Raw genomic sequence first — 15013 nt, 5'->3', positions numbered from 1 at the left:
GACCAGAGTCCCGATACAGCTGGACCTGGTCATCAAGTAGAAACAATTCACACGAGACCAATCAAAGATTCACCTGTTGGTAAACCATCTCCAGACCACACTCCAGAGACATCAGATAGTTATTGTTTACATTTCTTTTCTGAAGCTTCTCAGCTTCTCAGGAGAAAAATCCTAGCGAAAGGATTTTCATAAAATATGTCAGTGACATATCTTTATAAATATCTCTGTACATTAATCTCTTGGATAACTCTGAACACTGAGGAAACAGGAGTCTGTCAGCCTTCAGACATTAATTTATCTTTCCTGATGATGGATAGCTCTCGTTCAAGGTGCTTGAAGCTGCCTGGAAAGCTGGAAAAGTGGTGTAACCCAGCACAGCAATAATCTGACAAGCACAGATTGAGGAAATCACTTTTCTTCTCTCCAGAGTGGGGAAAAAAAATGTGATAAACTTGCAAAATTTCAAATCATCATCACATTTTATGAGGCTGGACTAGAAGGCACGTGTGTCAGAGAAGTACATGCCTAGGAGTGTTTATAGTCATATTATTATATTGCTCAGATTAAGTGATTTATAGTAAAAGAATCTGCACTCAGGGGTCCATGAGCATCACTTCCTCACAGGCAAGAGTTGCCTTAGGACTAAAATGAAACAGGTGCAGAAAAGAGATGAGTCAGAAAAGCAACCACACTTGAATGCCTGTTATTGTTGAGAAGACACTGAGACACTAATTGACCCTTACAGGAGATGTTTCAATTCAGAGCCCTCCTGCCTCACTCCCTGAAATATTTGTCAAAACTGTACAGAAAGATGCTCAGCTGCAAGAGAACTTCATAGCAAGAAGGGCTTGAAACAACATTATTTAATGAAAAAGAAAGAAGATCAAAGCAAAGCAGATTATAATGTCTGAGAGAGAGCTGAGTTATAGCTGTCAAACCTGGGAGGGACATGAACTCCTGCAAGGCCCTCCCTTCACTTCTGCAGGTCTGCATGGCTCTCTGCAGACTGCAAAGCAAGGAGCATCCTTTCATCCCTTTAGCTCTACAGGGAGGTCTCTGGGTCCCTGCAGTCTGGGGAATACACCTCTGCTCCTTCCTGCAAGATTAACATGGGGATAACCTCTCTGGATTATTTGCCTTTGCAAATTTAACTTTTAGTCCCAGAGAACACAGTGAGTGAAGGGATGTTAAATTTGTATTTACAAGAGGAAAGCAATATGCACAAAAAAATGTCCACTTGAACTCACATGCTCTTAAAGCCTCAGAGCCTGTTAAAGCAAACAGGCTCTTCTGCAAGGAGCACCCTAAAAACAAACACTTTATGACTTTATGGCAAGCAGCAAGTGCTTAAATTCCTAGAAAAGCTTTCCAAGTAATGGTGTACTTCTGCACAGCCATGACTCAAAGGCTACTCTGAGTGAAGAATATGATTTACAGAGAATTCTGAGCAGGTGGATCAGCAGGTCATGTGTTTCATGGTGGATGTGTTCTACTCTCTGTGTATGTTATGCTGTCTTGAGGAATGAATCATTTGAATTTGAATAAGTCCTCAGGTATTCATTAAACATAACCTGGAGCTTCACAGCCAAGTGCCTCTCTCTTCCTGGAGGCTTTTCCTCCTCTGACATGACCCTGGATCTCCATGGTGAGAGAACAAGGTGCTGTTTGCTTAGCTCAGGTAAATTCCCACACTCAGAGTGACTGACAACAAAACTCTCATTTTCTTCAATGGAAAACTGTAATGTGACTCCATCCCTGAATGATGCAGCTCCTACCATTCCAGTTGTACTTCTGAAGTCTTTGCAGATGCTTTTCTTTCCATTCACTCAATAAGAGTGATGAAAAACTCTCTGTAGCTTTGCTTTCACAGCTCTGCTTCTCTCTGGAGTGAAGCAAATCTGTCCCTAAGCAGCTGCAAAAGGAAGGATAATGTGTGATAATGATCCCAGTCTGACCTCCACAATATCGATCCTGGCTGTGAGATTGCACAGATGCCTTCTTTGGTATTGCTGTGGAAGAGCTTTCTTCCTTATTTTATTTCTTAAGGATTCTGCTTTTCTGTGTTTGAATGGTGATAATGGTAAATAAAATTCGTGTTGGGGGGGGGGGGAAAGAACTGATTAAGAGAAAATTCTCATTTTATTCCTGGAGGTAAATGTGCTTTTTGCATTCTCTGTGTTCACTTAAAGTTACCTGAAGATGCAAAACACCTCATCTGTGTTTTTATTCCTCAGGCTTGCTGGGGATAGAAAATCCCTTACCCGAAGCCACTAGATGGTGCAAGCAGACCTCGTTGCTGCGGGAAGCCCAGCGCCAGCAGATGGCACGGCTGAGATGGACTCAAATCCTCCCGTTTGCTCTTCAGCCTTCCTTTGCCTCCGTAACCTGAGAACGCCTTGGAAAATTCTGTGCAACATCAGAACAGTGAGATTGTTAGCTGGGGGCTTTAAAAGCACGAGGATATGAATGAAGTTTAGGAAGGAAAGAATAACAAAATACTTCACACGGAATAGTCAATCTATTATTGGCTTTAAAGCAAAAAGGGGCCACAAAGATCATTTGATGTGGTGCCCTACATTTATTGTCACAGAGAGAGCACAGATTTTAAGATGCTTTTTGATCAGTTCTTATTTTAACATTCCTTTTAAACAAAAAAATTATAGGAAGTATTGAAAAATCTCAAATTTGTTGATCATGGCCAAATGAATGGGCAAACAGAGGCACAGAAGACTTGGAGCCCATAGGAGCTCAGGGCCAGAGCCAGAACCAGCAGTGGATCTGCAGTGCTGCTGCTCCCTCTGCCTCTCTGCAGTTCCTCTCCTGTTCCTCAGGAGGTGGAAAGAGTTTCCTGCAGTGGAAATCGCTGCCCAAAGCAGGGACAGAGGAGGTGACAAAGTGTCAGTTCCTAAGCCAGGCCCACCCAAACCCACACGGGAGGCAGGCAGGAAAAACTGAGACCTGTGCAATCCTTGTTCATTCAGGAAGGGCAAAAGCACTGCCCACATTGCTCTGCATGCAATTCTGATGGCAAGAGAGACTGATGCAGAACAGGGCATTTTGTGCTCTGGTTTTTATTTTGCATTGATTTGGAAAAATGACCTAAAGGAAATGACAGCCTCCCTTGGCTTTATTTGCCCTCATCCATTGAAGTGTGGTAATAATACCTTTGAGGGCTGTGGCAAAGCCTAATATGCTGTTTGCTCACCATAGGATAAAAGATTTAATTAATACCAGAGGAGGAGCTAGATTCCAATTCTTTGTTCCCATAATTGATCTCTACAGGCCTTTCTAGCATTAGAAAAATGAACATCTCAGACAGAAAGATTTATTTTGAAGCTTATTGTCTTTCACTGACAAAAAATCACTGGATACACACACAACATTTTAAAAAGTCAAACCAAACCATCATCCATCACACTGCAATTAAAATAATGGTCAAACCAAACCCTAACAAAGCCAGAACAATGCTGAATTCAGGGTGTGTTGGAAGACAGGGGAGCTCTTTAAAGTCACATCACCAAGCACAGCCCATGCACAGTTGGTGGTGTGAGATGGGTAACCACTTCAGGAACTCAGTGGGAAGGTGTTTGTTACAATTTCAGGGTCAGGAACAGAGAAATAAAGCAGATCTGGTTGAAGGATACCCTGAATGCACAGGTTTTCTCTTCAGGCAGATCGGTTCCCCCTGCATTTCCCACCATGTCCATGGAGACAGCCAGTGAGAAGATTTTCACAACCACTCCTTAAAGCTGGTGTCACAACTCAGCAGTGCCAGGAGCTGCACTTGGTGACCCTTGTGAGTCCTTTCCAACTGAGGATATTCTAATCTATGAATACTGAATGCCACAATACATCCTGGATGTGAAATTTATGTCTCCACTCAGATTTCAGACTGAAAACCATCCCTGAGATATCCCCCTCAAGGCACACTGTGCCTTTTCTCCTGTTTGGAGCCCTGGTCGTTGATGGAAGCCTCCAAACATCATTTTTGCTTCCTGAGTTATCACTGAAGCAAACTCTGCCATTTCCATCCCACTGCAGGCAGTGATTTTTCCTATTCTGCAGCCAGTCAATATTTGAATTGGCAGGAAGATGGGGTGTTTCAAAGGACAGATAATCTTTTATTTGTTCTCTTCCATCCTTGCTTATACTCGGCCCAGACTTCTGCTTAAATGTCTCCAGCTTCTCCTATTGTTATTTTTAGTGGAATTTAAGTTCCAGTGGTGGAGGCCACGGGACTTGAATCATTCCAGCCCCTGGTCCTGCTGGCATGGCTGATTATAACTGCAGCAGGCAGGTCTGATGCAAACACACCAAATGTCATCTCCTGCACCACAGCCCCATCCCAGAATAGCACCGACCTCACCACCCCTCCAAATGCTGCCTGGATGCTGAACTTTGCCTGCCCTGAGTGCAGGAGGAGGAAATGCAGTGCTCAGGGAAGGAGAGTGGCTGCCAGCAATGGCAACCAGCACATCGGGCATGGCTGATGGGGCTGTGAAGGAAAGGGGACGCTGAGCAGTGGTGACGTGCTTTTAAGTGTCATTCCCAGGCCATGGAGGGGACTGTGTGACCTTGGGGTACTTCCTGACAGGAGGAGGGAGGAGAATGGGTGCAGGTCCCTTTTGCTGTCCCTTTTGCTGTCCCCAGTGCTGCACCTGGCAGGGGTTTCTCTGCGTTTGCTTCAGGAGGAGAGCACAGAGCAGGGGCTGAGGATGCAGAGCAGATACAGCAACCACCGTGCCCTTCCCCTGTCCTCCCTGTCTGCCCTCTTCCCGCTGCCCTCACCTCCTCCAGGGCAATTCCCACATCCTTTCAGACAGAAACCCGGGCAGAAATCAGTGTGGCAGGGAGCAGCACGGCTTTACAGCCTGAGAGGGACAGGACAGGGCAGCATCAACGCAGAGCCCCTGGGGCTGCTCTGCAGATCCAGGGCTGAAACCCGACCCAAACCCACCTTACCAACACAGATTTGAGCAGAAATCAGGGTAGCAGGGAGCAGCATGGATTTACAGCCCTGGCTGTCCTGAGAGGGACAGGGCAGCACTAGCGCTGAGCCCCTGGGGATGCTCTGCAGATTCAGGGCTGCACACAGGGGTGAAACCCACCCTAAATCCATCTTCCCCACACAGATTTGTTACTCTGGGCTTCCTCAGAGCTCTCACTCACGTTTGGCTGTGACCTGGGGCTGCAGCAGCCTCTGCTTTTCCAGGCTGGGGTTGTTGGCAGATAAGAGCAATACACACCACAAGGGCTGCTCACACATGGAGGGAGAGCATGGACATGGACAGAAAATGAGCCTGTTATAGGTAAAAGTTAAGTTATGTTAAATTAGGGTAAATAGTTCAATTATATTGTATTAATTATGTTCTATTAATTGCATTATGTTAAGAATGGGGTTCATATTCATAACAAGCCCAAACATTCATTTTGCTGCCTGCCCAGTGAATGTTGCTTCTCTTGTTAGAAAAGACTGGCTGGAAAGCTGTATCAAAAGGCTCAAGGGTTATATCAGAGCAAGCAAACTGTTTTGGTGAGTATTAAGTAACATTTATCAATTATTTTTTTGGGAGAAACAAATTTTAAAAAGAGCAAGATCTGTTTCATAGAGTTACCTTTGAAATACCTATCACAAAAGCAGTGTGCTTTAATAAGATCATATATCCATAGGCAATTCTTGGCAAAGCTTACAGGACCCAGAAAGGAAATGTTAACATTTAAAAGAGGTCTTTGTTGCTGTTTAGCGATCCTTGCTATATATTTCAGACCCTACTCTCTTTCTGGCTCTACAAGTTGTGTATATAAAACTGACAAATAGAAACAGAAACATGTTATCTGTGCAATCAAATTGGACTAACCACACACAAAAGGGTTTCTAATATTATCAGCCTTTTACACTGAATGGATTATTGTCTCACAAAGAAATTCAGCTGGATTACAACATTTGATAAACAGCAAGAAGGGGAGTGCTCTCCTTGTGCAATACCCATGAGGAGCAGTTCCAGCTCCAGGATATTGTTCTGCTTTTGTAAACATTTCCGAGGCAGCCCTGCTGAATGGTTGGTGGCAGTGCTGTTTGTGCTCAGGTGCAGTGTAACAGCCTGCTCAGCTCGGGGTGCCTGATGGAGGTGCTGCAAAGGGCACCGATGAGCCCCTGTTGGGGCTGGCTCTGATGCGGAGGGAGCCTGCAGCCCCAGCCAGGCACTGGGAGTGCTTTATTTTTTTATTTATTATTTAGTTATGCACTGCATAACTAAATAATGGAAAGGCAATTCCTGCCCTGAGCAACACCTGATTACTCCAAACAGCACAGGGAGGGCTGCATGCAGGAGTGCAAGGGGGAGCGGCACTGCCTGGGGTCAACAGGCAGCGATTTCTGTGCGCCAGGATCTTTGTACTCTTTGGGCTGGGGGAGGACGACAGAGTTTATTTAATTCTTCTTTAGAGAATATTTTCGGTGTCAAGAGCAGCAGAAGAGGAAGGGCAGTACATTTATTACCAACACAACAAGTGTGAGATCAGCAGGGGAGCATCCTGAAGCTGGCAGAGAGGAGCCCCAGGCCCACCCTGAGCCAGGCTCTGCTCTTTGCAGCAGCCTGGTTACTCTGCTGTCACTGGACACAGCCCTGCACTTTCCAGCAGGTGCAGGAAATGCAATTAGTTGCTATGGATATTGATCCTGCCTTTGGAGTCTAACTTTGAAGTTGGTTTGGGTTATCTGAAAAACAAAGATGTGGCACGATGCTACGCCTTCACTAGGATTGCAAATTATTTCTTTTATCCTCGAATTTTCCTTTTATTGCTTTGCTTTCTCTCTTTTATTTATTCTTGTGAAGAGACAGTCTGTGCAAATATTGTGATTTGAAAATAGAGGCAATGGAGACAGCCTATTGAAATCTCCTTTCATGTAGATGCAGGCTCAAAGCAGAGCTAAATCAGAGTTTTTTGGTTGGTTTTTTTTTTTTGCAAAGAAGTGGGAGCACCTGATTATTTTTGACAAAGAGAAATCATATGGAAAGAAAAACATAGTATTTAATTGCAAGTGAAATTCTAGAAGTGTTTCAAGATACAATTTGATCCAAACTGAGACTGCAAACAGCCCAGAATTCAGATGCCCAGCTTATAAAAAAAAAAAAAAGGCTATTTAGAAATATCAAGATTTGAATTTTGAATTTCCAGAACACTTGAAGATTGCAAGAGCTTGATCCTCAGATCCTTGGTTTGCCTGTGTCTTTAAGTTATGAGGGATCTGCTACTATATACTTACATGAAAATCTAAGCAAAAACAGGAAAAAGGTTTTACATTTTAAAAATCATTATTTAATTTAGGAAATAAAAAATATTTATTTAAAAAAAATAATCAGTTACATATATGCAATGTTGAAAAACTGCCCAGGAGGTGTAAAAAGGTCATTGATTTTTGGTGCTTCATATTTCTTATCAGAAGCTTTTCCTTATGGTGATTGATCACAGTGTAGAATTTCAAAAGCATGCTTAATTTCCTCTGGAAAAGGATTTTAAATCAGAAATCAGGAAAAGTTATTGGGAAGAACATCATTACACAGAAGTCAACTGGCATCACTTCTTCACCTTCTTTATTGCAAGCAATCTAGATAGTTAATTATAATTATAATTATGGTTATAGATAAAATTTGCACCTTTCAGTGGATATATCTTACCTGGATTCCTCATGGAAAAGGCACAGAAAGAGAAGGAAAAACTGAATGAAGAAATGCTCTCCTGTTAAAATCCAGAGCCTTTTTCCCATGTCAGGGCTTTAAATAATGAATTAAGCCAAAGCAGATATTCATCTTTAGTACAAGTCAGTGTGATGCTCAGTCCATTTCCCTTTCAATCCGGAATATGTGGTCAAAATGGGGTTTCTGCTTTAAATCTGCATATAATTCTTGTGTGAAGCATCTGTAATGCCTGGATTTTGTCCCACTAACTTCAGACATTTCTGAAAAGGCAAAAGCAGCTTTCTTTATGTAAGAATTTCCTTTAATAAAAACCAAAAAATCCTAGCCTGTAAACCTGGGGCTGTTTATTATTCATAAAGCTATTCTTGTCCATAACTTCTCACATATGATGGGAGTCCCTAGAAGCTAAAAATCAGAAAATCATGTTCAAATATTCACCAGCACAGAGTCATAAAACACAGTGAAGGGCCTGAAAGTTGGAGGGAAGAGGCTTTGAACGTGGTTCTCCCTTAATTTAGCTGAATGAAGCAAACAAACATTTGGAAAATGAAAATGAAGAAATCAGATAACGAATAACAATAAAGGCTCATTAAAACTTAGACGTGCGCCCCTCAAATATAATTACCTTTAATATGATTTCATCAAATGTCACACTGAAGAGCTGGAAACTCATAATGGTGAAACACTTTTCATCAGCGAGGAGGTCTCACCGGGCTCTATAAATATTGACAGTGACTCTTCCTGCAGGGAAAATCTGGTGCCTGGAGATGTTTAATGTGATAGGGAGCCCAGGCAGCGTCACAGGGGGTGCAGGTGGGGCCCCTCCACCCCACACCTGCAGGATGGAAACCTCCACCCAAATTCCCATTTGGGATGCTGAACATTTGTCAGATCTGAATATCTAACTGTGCAACCTCCCTCCCCTAGAATGTTTAAACTTCACAAGGATTTACTGACCTGCCCTGGGTCCAAACACCGGTTGTGGTGAGCTGCCCTGTAGAGCTAGAAGGATTTATGACTTTGGAAAAGCTGTTCCTAAATATTTGCTGTGTGATTGGCTTTGTTTACACAGGCAAGTGGAAGGAAAAATGATATAAAACTGTGTAAACTTTATAAAACTTTAAACTATATATAAACAATATGCTATTAACTATAGTATGTAACTATATAACTTATATACTATAAACTATATAAACTTTACATAACTTTTAGAAAAAGCCAGCATTATGTTTATTATATAAATAATACACGTTTATAATATAAATAAACATTTCTTAATTATCTGATTATATATTATAGACGACATATATTAATTTTTCAATTATGTATTATATAAATATGTGTTAATTATATAAATATATGTTTATTATATGTTTATTATATAAAGCCAGGATTGCATGACAAAGAAGACACTCCATGTCACAGAATCCTGATTTTACATAAGTTCTCTTTCCTTTCCAGAAAGGCAAAAATGGTATGGAGTGAAAATTTAATACCTTTGATGTCATGCACAGAGGAATCCCTTCACTCCCTTTGCAGAAATACTCTCCTGCTCATGGGCTGCTCCCTGGATAAAGATGGATGTACTGAAGATTTTTGAAGTGTTCAGCAAATCACGTTTCTCCATTTCATGGCTTCTGTGGTCTTATCCATTGTGTTGCATTCTGCTATATTAAAGAAAAAAAAAATCTCTTGTTGCCAAACTAAGCCTTTTTAAGGCTGTCAGGAAAAGTTCAGGCTTCAGGTTACTTTTCACAGTTCATGGCTTCAAATGCATCTTTACATTCAGCACTGGCTCTGTTATTTGCAGTGAACTTTTCAATACCCAAGGCCTGAATCTCTCCCTTTATATTTAGTGAACTTTTCAACACCCCAGGACCCTGAGAGGAGGATTGGTGCTGACCAGGGCTCTTGGTGACTGAGTGAAATCTCGCCCGAGAGCTGCTCCAAACTCCCCTCTCTAGGGGGACCTTGCTGATCTCTTTTCTCCCCTGTGGGAAGGCCGATGGCATTGTTGCTCCTGCACTCCTCCTTTTCCACCTGCCAGACACCACCATGGAGGTTCCTTGCCATTGTACCCGTTAATTCCTGGTTTTAACCATCTCACACCAGGCCAGCTTTGCTCCTCTGTTGAGTTACTTGGATAAAATGGCAAAAATGAAGGCATCTGAGAAAGTACAGGTATAAAGAGATATTCTATTGAACTGCTTTCCCCTGGAAGATCCATGGAAATCCTCCAGCCCATTTACCCATGAGGGCTCATCTAGGGCTCCTGTGGCTCTAAAATGCTGTCACTAACACACCAGGGAAGTTTTGAGCCTTAAAAGTGGAACTTCACATGAAAATATGCACCAAGTTCACTGACAGCCAGAACTTTCTTCACTGCTTGGAGCCCTCTGGCTCATATTTGCTTCCTCTTTTTCTGAATGCATTCAACACAGCTTCATGCTTTTACTCGTTGTGTTCCGCTGGAAAATGTCCATAAAGACACCAGGAAAAGCTCAATCAATATAGATGTCCATTTGCAGTGCATACATTATATAGTTTTTTTAGTAGGATTGAAAACAAAACTGCAGAGCTCAGTTTATGAATATATTGTATCCACACCTGCATATAAATACATGTGTTTATACATCAGTGTGACATTACATGTCTGAGCTCATGGACCTCTGCACATACAACAAAATTATCTATCACATTAAGACTAGACAAGACTCACAAAAGCTTGAAAAACTGACAGAAAACAGAAGGGAACACAGCTAGTTTTAATGGCTTCTGACAATAAATAGTAAGCTTTATTTTTAATTTACATAGCACAGGCCACACATTACATCCATGGGCAAACACTGCTATAGCCAATGGAAATATATCCATTAACAACACCAATTTATTCCCCTTTCATTCCAGGCTTCTACACAGCTAAATAAAATATGAAATAAAGCAGGATTTATGCTGAGGGAAATGAATTTTTTAATTTGAATGCATTGATCAGGAATGAATAATTTGCCCCGTGTTTTGGGGTCATTAGTGTGGGAGATAGAGCAGTGCAGTGCAGTCCAGCAAAGTCTAAGTTTAGCAGTGATATTTCTCATAGAGCATGAAGCTAATTAGTCCCTAAGAAAATTCCCCCTCAATCCCTTGTGGATTTCTTTCTGGAAAACCTCAGAAAGTCAATACAGAAGTCCCTCTTGATGCTATGCACTTCTAGTTAACTCTTTATTTTTCAGTGTAGGACCAGGATGAGTGTGGCAGTCTTGAAGGTTGCTCACTGATAAATACACACCCTTTTCTGGGCTCTATAATTGCAGCCATTAATAAGGAAAAAAATGGGGAGGGTTGTCCTGCTTGGATTTTCTATTGCTAAAGCCACTGCTGAAGGAAAGAGGGTGTGTAAGAACCCCAGGATTTGCACCTTCAGGCCTGGGCACATGAACATCCACCAGCACATGAGCACTGCTGATAAATACACCGTGGATTTCAGTGGATCCCCAGGGAAACCAACAGCTCTACTCACAAAAAAGCAAATTATTGTACCCCAGTTTTCTGCTGTTTCCTTCACTTCCCTTCCCCTGTTCTCCTTCTATCCTGCCCTGCTTCCCATGCCCATCATTAATTCTGCCACCTCAAAGGCTTTTGGAGAACAACCATTATGGAGACATTTCTGCCAAGGGCAGCCCAGACCAGGAGTTCCAGCCCTGTTGCAAACTCACAATGATTTCCTTAGCACTGACATGGCTCCCTTTCATTTGAGCAGCTGTAAAAAATTACAGGCTCTGAAATCTCTGTGTATTGTTCCCTCTGTGAGTGGTAGGGATGTGCTGGAGCCAAGTTCCCTTCCATATGTGTAAACTGCTCTCCCCAGGAATACTCCTGCTAACTCTGCTCTAACCAGCCACTGCCAGATTATTTCTAGGCTTTAAAAAGATTTTCTTCAACCAAACACATTTAGGATTTTCTAATAGCAATTTAAACCTAATCTGAGAATGCCTGGAAGTGGAAAATGACTTCTACATGCTGGGGATAGTGTTCCATTACCAGTAATTTATTGTCTTTAAGAGCATCACTGGAACATTTATTGACACAACAAAACACAGACATTTCTGGTTTATTGTAAAATCTCATTGTGCTCAGCCATTTGTGACTAAGCACAGCAGTGCAATTTGTACTCCCAGGCAGGGCTTCCTATTTTTCCAAGTGTGTTTAAACTCATATGAAAATTATACAGTCCAAGGGACAAAAAAAAAAATCTCCTGTTGGAAACCAGAGTAAAACCACAAGCTGTATTGGTGGAAGAAAATCAATTAAGATCTTTAGAAAGGAACTTGGCTCAAGAAATTTACTGCAGCATTTCCAGTTGTGTATGCTGGTATCTAAGAGATTGTGACTGGTTTGTTGAAGCAAAGGGTCTCAGTCATTTTAGATTGTAAATAATGGTTTTCTGTGTTAAGAATTCAACAAACTCATGTAGGATATAAACTTAGTATTTTTCATCTTCATTGACTCTAGAACAGATATTTCAGAGAAATACAATTTCTAATTAAAAATTACACAATAGGAAATGCTTTTAAAAAATACTTATATATTTATAATTATTGCTAAGACATTTTAGATCGAGTCCTGCAAAGTCACATCTTGAAGTCAGGGATTAAACATGTGGGTAACTTTTAGGTCTGTCAGAGTGCTAGAGTAGAAATCTTTGAATTTCACCCATTGGCAGTGGGAGATCCTGAGTGAGTCACTGGCTGAGAGGTGCAGCTCACGCACCCCACATTTCACTGATGTTCTACTGCACTGTTCAGAGCAGGCTCAGAACTGAATTTTGCAAGGATTCAGAACTGTTCAATGTCAATTTTTAACCTTCAAATATTTTAGAGGCTCTCGTGCATTTTTATTTTGAATATATTTATTTCTTGGTAGATTTCACCAATCAACTTGACCTCTATCACCTACCAAAAGAAAAGCCCATTGACTTCTTAGGTTTGCTCCTACTTGCGGATGTAGATGGGTGGCAGAAACCTCTTCTTCTGCCTTCCCCTGTTTCCTGTAAGACCAGGAGATTTCATGTAAAGCCTTGTCCTGTAAAACTAATGTGATTTTCTCCAGAACAGGCAGTCAACATTTCTCATTGACTGCACTTACATCTAACATATTGCATAAAGCTCTGAAGAGATTTCATTTATGCCAGCAATATAAATAAGGCCATACAAAAGCTTTTTGTCCCCAAGCTGATCTAGTATCTTTGTTCCTGCATTAGAGTTGTTTGTTTTCTTGCAAGCTCTGACTGTTTCTTTGTGCTCTTATCCCATAATTATTTCATTAGGACCCATGAGGCTGCTGCATCAGCAGAGCCCATTCAGCCCAGGTGTAGCTAAAATGATAATCTGTGGGAAGCAATCACAGCATTCAGCAGCCTGCAGGTCACACCTGCTCAGGGTGGTGGGCTGGTTTTGCATTATGAATTTTCCACAGGGTTTATTCCAGGATAATACATTTAGAGGTAGGTCTGGCAGGCAATTCAACGATTTTAGAGTGGATTCCCTTTTCACGATGGATAGGATTTGCAATTAAATCTTAATTAAGTAAGGCAACTTTTTTGAAGCCTCTTTCACTGATGATTGTGTATTTGAGGGAGTCTACTGTGACATCATAATTCTTAAAAATGGCAGATGAACCTTATTTTTTAAATTCACACTTAACTTGCCCTTTAAAAAAACAAAGCTACAGCTTGATTTAGCATTCTTAAAGCCAACTGCATTTAAAATGTGTTAAAGAACAAGGAATGTTGTTCTCCACAAGAATTCCCAGGGTGAGTGGGTTGTGCACCATTATCCTGAATTACTGATCTTAGGCACACAAATCCCTTTATGTACCTGCGTCTGTGACCACAAACTCATCCTGCATTCTCAGTGCTGAACATTTTTCCTTATAAAAGGAGCTCACAGTTGGTGCCTGGAGGGAGCTGTGTTTTCCTGCAGAGCCACCTGGAAGACACCAGTTTCAAAGACATGTAGGCAGTCAATATAAACACAATTCACGTGCAATGACTGAATTCCTCTGAGCTCCAGGGATAAGAAGGACCTTTTTTTGTCAGAGGCTTTTTAGCTTCAGACAGATTTCTGAAGAAAATAATTAGATTTGTAAAACTGAGAGCAGCATTTCTCCCCATTGATCACAGAGCTAAGAGTGGCCTCAGGGCTGCGTTCACTCCAAAGGGAAAACCAGCTTGGAAAGAACAGATACAACAAGGTGTTATTTGGCTCAGTTATTTTCCAGCTTTTAATGTGCTTGGCAGAGCCTCTTTTTCTTGTCAGATGAAGCATGTCAGAGGCAGATCTCTCCATCACTAACCTGTGGTCAGTAACACCAGAGTGCTCAGACAAAATGGAAATGCCATGGAAATGCTGAAAATAGCTTCCCTGGGCATCTTGTAGGGTGATGGTTCTCCTGGACAGCTCATGAGCACAGAAACATTAAATCCTCTGCCCCATGCAGCTCTTGGCAATGTTTGCTCTCAGGAATGAAAATATTCTGTGTGCAAGAAGCCAGCAGAGAAATGATGATGCTGTGGGGTGTGGGATGGAGGGGCACTGCCTCTCCTTCCTCTCCTGTCTCCTGTTCTTGAGGTTAAATTCTCAGGCAAGTCCAAAAGATGAGGATATACCTGGAATACCTCCAGGTATATCCTCATATCCTATATATATAAATATATATAAAACCAATGGTTATTTTATATATATATATAAAACCATTGCCACTGATGAAGCATTCATGGTGTTTATTCTGTCATTACTTTAGCTACCATGTATACATGCAGACAAATATTTTCCCATCTATACCTAAACATTCTTTTCATGCTGTAACTCATTTAAGTGTCCCAAGTGATGTGTTTTCTTCAGGGGTTTAGACAGGGAGCAGGATTAAGACAGGGAGCAGGATTAAGTGATGCTTTTCTACTCAAGCAGTTTCCCAAGTACAGAATTGTCAAATGCTTTTTTCTTATGTAGATATCAAAACACTTTGAAAAATAAATTTTCAAGATATTTTACCGTAGAATCAAATTTTTAAAATTTGAAACGCAATGAAAATTTCAGACCTTCATTGAAAACCTCACAATACTGTGTTTTTTGATTTGTTTTCAGTGTGAATTTTACAAAGCAAACCTGAAGGAACACCATCTCAGACTGCTACTACTATTTTGGATCAAGACTACGTGTGAACAATATTTTAGAATAAGTGCTCTAACTTGAAAATCTTTACTTTTGAAGAGGTTAAATTATTTAGTGCATATAGATATGCCATTATGTGTAGAAGTC

This window comes from Zonotrichia leucophrys, chromosome 6 (genome assembly GCF_028769735.1).
Source record: "Zonotrichia leucophrys gambelii isolate GWCS_2022_RI chromosome 6, RI_Zleu_2.0, whole genome shotgun sequence".
Classification (NCBI taxonomy): domain Eukaryota; kingdom Metazoa; phylum Chordata; class Aves; order Passeriformes; family Passerellidae; genus Zonotrichia; species Zonotrichia leucophrys.
This window is presented reverse-complemented; position numbering follows the sequence as displayed.